Source organism: Jaculus jaculus, chromosome X (genome assembly GCF_020740685.1).
Source record: "Jaculus jaculus isolate mJacJac1 chromosome X, mJacJac1.mat.Y.cur, whole genome shotgun sequence".
Taxonomy (NCBI): domain Eukaryota; kingdom Metazoa; phylum Chordata; class Mammalia; order Rodentia; family Dipodidae; genus Jaculus; species Jaculus jaculus.
Genome location: NC_059125.1, coordinates 25,231,545 through 25,241,129, shown reverse-complemented (window position 1 = coordinate 25,241,129; position 9,585 = coordinate 25,231,545).

Below are 9,585 nucleotides of genomic sequence, written 5' to 3'. Positions count from 1 at the left end.
CTGGTGCACCCATTCTGTCTCTCTCTTTCTGTTGCTCTCCAATAAATAAATAAAAAAGAAACAAAACAAAACATTTTCATTATATTAAATTGTCAATATACATTGAAAATATTTAAAAAATTTATATTAGATATATTTAATTCATTTTTAAAGTATTTTACTTATTTATTTGCAAGGTAAGAGAGAATGAAAGAAAGAAAGAGAGATAGAGAGAGAGAGAGAGAGAGAGAGAGAGCAAGAGAGTGGAGAGAATGGGCACTCCAGAGCCTCCTGCTACTGAAACAAATTCCAGCAACATGCAGCACTTTGTACATCTAATTTTTATTCTAATTTTTTTTATTTATTTCATTAGACAGAGAAAAAGTCAGAGAGAGAGAGAGAGAAAGAGAGAGAGAGAGACAGAGAGATAAAGGACACACCAGCGCCTTCAGCCCCTGCAAATGAACTCCAGACATATGAGCCACCTTGTGTATCTGGCTTATGGGGAATTGAACCTGGGTCTTTTGGCTTTCCAGGCAAGTGCTTTAGCCACATAGCCATCTTTCTAGCCCTGTACAACTAATTTTATGTGGGTACTAGGGAATCAAACCCCTGGCAGTCAATTCTGCAAAGAAGCACCATTAACCACTGAGACATCTCCCCAGCCCCTTTATTCATTTTAATGAATGCATATAACTTTCATTACTTTATATAAAAGTAAAGCTGTTCAAAGTAATTACTTTTTTTCATTTTTGAATCATGAAGTTCTCAGAGATGGAGATCAGCAAGATAGAGGACTAGGAGGATCTAACCACAGAGAACATTGATTTCCACTACTAATGAAAGGATATCAGCATCATATTGGAGAATAAGTAGAATGCTTTCACTCTGCTACCCAAATCATGCTGCCCCAAAGTCAGAACAAGTCAGTACCTAGAAATACTTCCATGTCCTATGAATTTCCATAGGATAGATGGTGTGAGGGAGCATCATGGTGCCTTGTGGGTATCAATTGTACAACCTGAAGTGTATGATATATTTAGTACATTTCATGGAATTTGTAAATCTTTCATCTTTAAAAGTTTATGGTTCAATAGTAACTCAATGAAGGTTGTGATGGAGATTAGTGACACACAAAAGTGGCAAATAAATATTCCAAATTTGGAGGATAATGGGTGTGAAGGCAAAGCGAACAATTAGGAGAATACTGTAATATCCCATACCTGAAGAATGTATTATATATAATGGCAATGAGTTTTCATCAGTGGATATATATTTGATTTTGATATTTTGTTTTTTACTTTAGAATATAAAGTTGGTACTTTAGTTTATTTCTTCAGTTTCACAACTTCGTAGTGTTTTTTTCATTTTAATTTTATTTTTTGTCTTTTCAAGATAGGATTTAGCTCTAGCCTAGGCTTACCTAGAACTCACTATGTAGCCTCAAGCTGGCCTCAAATTCATGGCGCTCCCCCTACCTCTGCTCCTGATTAAAGGTGTAACCCATCACATCTGGCTACAACTTTGAATTTTTAGAACAGTTGACCTTAATTTTTATTCTAAAATATCTTTATTCTCCTTTGTAATATCCTACACACCTGTAAATATAATCATATTCTTATTTTATAATTTCATTAATTAATAATGTGTCTTTGACATGATTATTTTCTTAACTTGATTTATCCTAGATAATAAAATACCATTTATTTCATTTAATTTGTAGAAAATATTTTCTACTTATCATTATCAGTCAGTTCTTCACTAGCTAACATGGTTTGTACGAGGAAAATTTGTATTGTCTACTAGAAAGTTACACTTGTAGACTGTTAAGACCCATGTGATTGTTGCATAATTTAGACTATGTTGACAGATTTTTCTACAATAGGGATAACGTGTGTGTGTGTGTGTGTGTGTGTGTGTGTGCGCGCGCGCACGCGCGCGTGTGTGTATGTTTGTGTGTGTGTGTGCCTGTGCATAATTTATGTTCAATACCATATAGGAAGTATTTTAGGTTAAGTGACCCATATATAATCTCCATTGCAACTGTTCAACTGTACTATTGTGGCAAGAAGGCAGTCATAGGCAATACATACAATGGCTGCAACTATTTCAATCCATGACCAAACTCAACTTTACCAGTATATGAGCACAAAACCAAACCTAAAGAAAGTATTTCAGGAAATTCTCCACACATATGAATTAAATTGTCAACCTCAAGTACCTACAAGAGGCAGATCACAGTAACCTAACTCAGAGAGGCACAAAAAACTTCAAAGTCCATGAAAACTCCAAATCACATAATCCATCCTAATATTGCAGGGATCAAATCAAACCTCACAGTCATTCCCCTAACTATCAGTGAGCTTAATTCACCTATCAAGAGATACAAGCTAACAGGGTGGATCAGAAAATTAGACCCCTCAATCTGTTGTCTTGAAGAACCCTGCCTCACCACTAAAGACAGACACCTCCTCAGGGTGAAAGGGAGGAAAACGATATTCCAAGAAAATGGGAATAAGAAACAATCAGGCGTAGCCATACTAATATTGGATAAAATAGACTTCAAATCAAAAATAATCAAAAAAGACAAGGAAGGCCACTTCCTACTGATCAAGGGAACAATCCAGTAACAGGATATTACAATCATCAATCGTTATGCACCAAACACAGGTGCACCACAATTCATAAAACAAAACCTATTCAACAATAAAACAGAAATACCCAACAACACCATCATAGTTGGGGATTTCAATACATCATTATCAGCGATAGATAGATTATCCAAACAGAAACTCAACAGGGAAGTGAGAGAGCTCAACACAACCACAGAACATTTAGACCTAATGGAAATCTATACAACATTCTACCCCAAATCCACAGACTACACATTCTTCTCAGCAGTGCATAGAACCTTCTCTAAAATAGATCATATACTGGGTCACAAAGCCTGCCTCCATATATTTAGTAAGGTTGGCATAACTCCCTGAATGATATAAGATTACAATGCTCTCTTGCTAGAAATTAACAACAAAATACCCACCAAGAATCATATCTGCTCCTGGAAACTGAATAGCACACTTTTAAACAATAAATGGGCAGTGAATGAAATAAAAAATTAAATAGAGGAATTTCTAGAAATGAATGACAATGAGAAAACATCATACCAAAACTTATGGGATACAATGAAGGCGGTTCTCAGTGGAAAGTTCATAGCACTAAATGCCTTCATAAGAAAGACAGAGAAATCCCAAATCAATAACCGAACCATCCACCTAAAGGCACTAGAAAAGCAAGAAAAGTCCAACCCAAAAACCTCCAGACAGAAAGAGATAATTAATATCAGATCAGAAATTAATGAATTGGAACTAAGAAAACAGTTAAGAAAAGTGATGAATCAAAAAGTTTGTTCTATGAAAAAATAAAAAAGAAATGGATAAATTCCTAGACACATATCATCTATCAATCAAATTTTATTTACAAAAGTATAGTTTTTACATGTCATGTTTCGCAAGCTCCTGTTCTATACCTGGTTTGCCACATCAAATAGTTCATTAGTTTTTCCATAATATTATCTTCTGCATCTGGCTTACATGGGTCCTGGGGAATCAAACCTGGATCCTTTGGCTTTTCAGGGAAGTGCCTTAACCTCCAAGCCACCCCTCCAGTCCCCAATTTTAGCAGTCTTATATATCATACCTGTGAATAACAAAGCCATTCCATTATATGAATAACACTTATTCACAAGTCAGCTTTTATAGTACAAAAATTGTACTCTGCATGTGGTCAAAATGATGTATACTATTCCCTAGCTTTAGGAGACATCCAGAAAAACTAAACTTATTAGAACATAGTAACGTTAAAAATATGTGGCTAATTCTATTGTTTTCTCTTTTCACCATAAATGGTACTGAGGAAACTCTGTATCGCTGATAGTAATGCCTCACAAAACTAAGCATAGTGTAAGAAAATGAGTTTGTGTCTGTATTAGAGGTCATTTTAACAAAAATGCAGAATCTCAGGCAAGTGAAAGTAAACAGTGAGTTTATTATAGGAAGTAAACATGATTCTCAATGTACTCCAGAACAGAAAACATTACTGAGCCTCAAAATTGTAGAAATCATCAAACTGTGTGTGCTTTCACATGTTTCACTTAATTTTTTATTACCATAGAGTTTTCCATTCATCTTTAGTTATTATGTTTGTTTTAACATCTTTCTTGAAGCCTGCCTGCATATAAAGGTTTTAATGTTTGGGCCCTCATAACTTTGGCATGTAAACAGCTTTTAGCTTGCCATAATACTGGCTTTTCAATTTCACTGAAACAGAACTTTTCATTCCAATACTTTACTGGGTTTAAGCTACAAATGATAAATCAGAAAATACATTCTAATCTCTTGTCCACTGGCGATGGATTCATTGGCTTTGAGTCAAGTATCAAACATTCAAAAGAGGGATAGTCAGAGGGCAGGGAAAAATGTTCTGAACCAAAATATAAGCAATTCTAGGCTGAAATAAATTTTCTGAGTAGGAATAGAGTATCTCCAAAGAAGGTAGAAAGATTTTTCAACCACTTCATGAAAAATAGGATTTACAAAATTTCTGGAGTTATTCTTGGAATTAATAGTACAGTCCTTTCAATTGAAAGGTTTGTTAGCAAAAAGATTCTTTCCATTAGTAAATATGTAAGAGGTTAGCACCCTCAAATTTTCCCAGAATGACAGCAGCACAAGAAGGAAGTTGTGATTCAGGACCATGTGAGGAAATGGTGAGGTGAATGGCAGATATCAACAAAGAGCAGTTTGTTCTAAGGAAATAGAAAAACTAATGGAGAGGTGAAATGGCATTGGAAAAGGAGAGAATTCTGAACTGTCAAGAAATAAACTGCAGAAACTTTACAGTTTAAAGAAGAAGACATACTTTGTATGAGATTTGATTACCCACAGTCTTGTTGCCAGTGGTTTAAGAGTTATATAACACCTTTGTCCTTTCTGCTTTTGTACAGATGCTCTTTTTTCTTCACTATTTTCCCTAATTCACTAATTTTCAAGCCCTAATGTAAATAATCACTAATTTTCTCTTAGCCAGAAATATAGTAAGAAGAATTAGCTTCTCTATTTCCCACATTTGAAAACACACTGCTCATACATATTAGATGATTACCTTTTTCTTTATTTGCATATTCACATTTATTAGGCTTGTGGATATATATTATTTGATTCATATTTATAATGTAATAATCCTGAAGTAACACAGTAAATAATCAGGGATAATTGCAAAAGGCCAATAATTTAATTGGAATGAACTTATACCTCACTAACGAACAGCAAGGAAGCAGTGATTGGTGTCAATGGTTTGGGTTGTAGTAAGGGAAATTGTCAGGTCCAAAATAGTACTCAGTAGTTAGTTACAAGTCCCATGAGACCAATAGAGAAATAGTCATAAAGGTTTCCAAGGAATCCTCTGAAGTGAAGTAGAATGGTAGTCATGGGTGCATTTCAGAGAAAAGGAACCAGAGCTTTAGCAAGTACAGGTAAATCAAGTCAAATAAAAGCAAAACAATAAAAAAGAAACCCCTAGGCCCATGTTGAATTACAGAGGGACACACTTTGGGATTCAGTTATAAATAAGGAAGGCTGGTTGATGTTCACCAGATGCAACATTGTTATTTGTGCTCTTAGGGTTTTCAGGATGGGAACATGGCTAGGTGATAAAGATTCTAGGAGAGCTTGAGGCAAGGTGGATTATAATGAATTGCTCCTATGTGACCAAATAAAGTAGAAAAGTCAGTTTGAAAAATAATTGATTATTTTCCCGAGGGAAAAACAGGCAGAACACCAGAAATATACAAAAAGAAAGGGAAAGTGGATGGGAAAATGTGGAGAAAAGAGATAGGCAATGCAAAAAAAAGAAGTAAGCTGAAGTGAGATCTAAAATATGTTCCACAGCAGAAACAGTGAAGAGCAGCTGCCAAATGACACCTGGACATAATGCAGGTCTGGAGTCAATTGTAGTTTTCAGGGAGGTACTGTCCTGTTTGGAGCATGGGATCCTGAGTAATCCATGGAGACAGGATAAATAGTAGTGCTTATGGCTGATGCAGAATCGCACAATTGGGTCCTAAACGTGAGATTCTCTACACGTGTCCATGAGTGACGATCCTGAAGAATATATCTACAGTGCAACGCTGACAATTTTATAGGTGAGCAATGAATCAGCAACATGAGATGTATGCTAAGCCTGGCACAGTCATGCCGGTAGATGGACACAAGACTTAATAGGCAATAACTGTAGGTTATTGATAACAAAACAGCCAGTATCTAGGAGGTTAAAGAGCTCTCAGTGGCAAAGGCAAACTCAAGGTTAAGTACATTGTCCAAACCCTATCAGTCTCAGAGACAGAAAGCCCTGCATATAAAATGTGATCCCCTTCACTTAAGAGACAAGGTTGTTGTTGAAAGACATAAAGTCTCAGATGGGGCAACTCATACAGAAACCTGAGTCTAACACAGAAATGTCTCTCAGAAAAGGGGACATACAGATGCAACTCGTATGAATTGCTAAGACTAGCAGCTATTTCTCCACATGCAAAGAAAAGTACAGAAGACAACTGAGGGCTGGGGAGATGTCTCAAAGTTTAAGAGTGCTTACTGCTTAAAAATGAGTGTCTGTTAGGGCCTCAGGCCACAAAGATCCAGGTCCCCATAACCCATTTAAGAATGATGGGCATGACCACATACTTCTGTAACCTTAGTCCTTGGAGGGTCAGGGAAAAGACTGAAGATTCATTAAGACTGAGAAAATGTCAGCTACAGGTAGAGCAAGAGACCAAGACTCAAGTAAGTACATAAATGTTTGGGGGCGGGGTCTCATGGGCCTTTCTGACCAATGTGTGAGGCAACCCAATTCTGACACTTGGATTTATGAGCAACAGCCTGTAGTTTTAGGATAAGTCTTTCTTACTTACTGGGTGTTGCTGCCCCAAATTATCTCCCTCCTCTTATTAAGAGAATTGTATTTTTTAATTAGCTAATCAAGAATTTTTCTATGTTACTGATTCATGCCATCTTTTTAAAAATTTATATATATATATATATATATATATATTAGTTTTCTATTCAGCAAATACAAGCAATTTGGTACTATTATTAGGCTCATCCGTGACCTACCCCCTCCCCATTGGCCCCTCCTTGTTGAGGTATATGGGTCATGCATTGTGGAGTTAGCCCACAGTTATTAGTACGATAAATGTCTCTGCATATCCTGACCCAACATGTGGCTCTGACATTCTTTCCGCCCCCTCTTCCACAAAATTTCCCTGAACCATCATGCCATCTTTTAAAAATTATTTTATGTTTATTTATGAGAGAGAGAGAGAATGGGTGTGCCAGAGCCTTTAGCCACTGCAAACGAAGTCCCGATGCATGTGCCATCATGTTCATCTGGCTTATGTGGGTATTGGGGAATCACACCTGGGTCCTTAGGCTTTACAGGTAAGCACCTTAACTGCTGAGCCATCTCTTCTGCCCTAATGCCATCTGTTGTTGTACATCCCTTCCCTTCCCTTCCTCCCTTAGTGCAGTCCCTCAGTACCCTTCTACCCCTATAATCTGTCCCTTTACTTGCCTGTCAAGTATGCACTTCTCTCATCCTTCCCAGCTTCCTCTATATACAAGCTTCATTCTACCTTCCTTACCAATAGGACTTCTGTTTAGTATATTTTATAAACAAATTATTCCATGTTAAGATCTTCATATGGGAGAGAACAACTGGTGTTTGCAATTAGTTTTTATATTGTGTACTTATTTACATATTTATTTAACTGTGAAGCAAATGGAAGCCAAAAACTGATTATGAGTATTAAAATGATATTTTGTAAAGTATACTTAAAAGCAAAATTGGTCATGAGAGATGAGAGGATATATACATATATACATATATGCATAGCAAGTATTGAGTCTAACTTTATAAAGCAAACACTGAATGGAATGAAAAGTATGACAGATCCTAAAACAATAGTCATAACATGACTTAGATATTTTCCTCCCATAACATAGATCATCCAGGCTAAAAACGAAATCGCAAAAACTTCAGTTAAACTATCATAAAATAATAGAACCTATTAGTGATCCACAGAATATTCAATGTAACAGTTACTGTATATCCTTTTTTTTTTTCCCTCAGGAGTCAAAATAGATCACATTACAGATCACAACACATGCCTTTATAGGTAAAATAATAAAAATAATTCCTCATATTGTATCTGTATAGAAGAATGAAACTAGAATTTAAAGCAAAAAAAAAAAAAAAAAACAGAGAAACTACACAAATACTTGGAGATTGACTAGTATACTTTTTCAAAAAATATTTTATTTATTTATTTATTTGAGAAAGAGACAAGAAGAGAGAGAGAGAAAACGGGTAGACCAGAGCCTCCAGCCACTGCAAATGAACTCTAGACATTCGCCACCTTGTGCATCTGGCTTTGCATAGGTACTGGAGAATCAAACCTGGGTCCTTTGGCTTTGCCAACAAGTGCCTTAACTGCTAAGCTATCTCTCCAGCCCAACTAGTATACTTTTGAAAGAACAATATCCAATGATTAAATAATGGAGGGAAAGCAAAAATTCTTAATCAAATGGAAATGAAGTTCCACCTTACCTCTAATATATAGTGAAAGCCATCTTAATAGGAAGGTTTATAGCTGTAAGTAATTACACTAAAAAATAGAGAAATCTCAAATAAATCACCCAATACTCCAATTCATGGTCTTAGGAAAACAAGACTAATCTAAACAAAAATGGAGTAAGTAAAAAGAAATAGCAGAGTGCAGGGTGAAATTTAAGAAATGAAGAAGGAAATAAGAAGTAGAATCATACAAAAAGCCAGAGCTTTAAATGAAAACCAGGATTGCAAAATTCCTACTGAAACTAACCAAAAGAAATAGAAGACCAAAATTAGTAATGTTAGAGTTTAATATGTGGTTGTTACTACAGACTCCAATGAAATCATAATTGAGTCTCAGTACTGGCAAATTTGGAAGAAATTGGTAAATTGCTAAGCATGCGACCTAGTGAAATTAAATAAAGAAGAAACAAACAACTGAGTTAGAAAGAAGTGTTTCACCAGAACTGGGGAAATTTAGGAGGATGATATGTGGTACATAAAATCAAAATGCAGTACACATGAAAATGTCAGAAATAAGCTATAAAAAGAGAAATAAATGAACATAATACAATTTAAAAAAAAAAGTATTCCTGAAATATTCAGATTTTATTTTTACTGAATTCTACCAAACCCTTAATGGAGAGCTAACTCCAGGACATCTCAATATGGTCCACAAAAAGGAAAAAGAAGGAATACTTTGAAATGCATTCTACTCAAACCATATAAGTACACAGCAAAACAGAAATGGATAAAGTTATTTCTCTGATGAATATAGATGCAAAAGTTCTTAATAAAATAGTTGCAAATCAAATTTAAGAACATAGTAATATCATACATACATCATGATCCAGTTGATTTTATCTCAATGATGTAAGTCTGGCTCAACATACACAAATCAATAAATGTAATTCAACATATAAACAGACTGAAGATCATAAATGA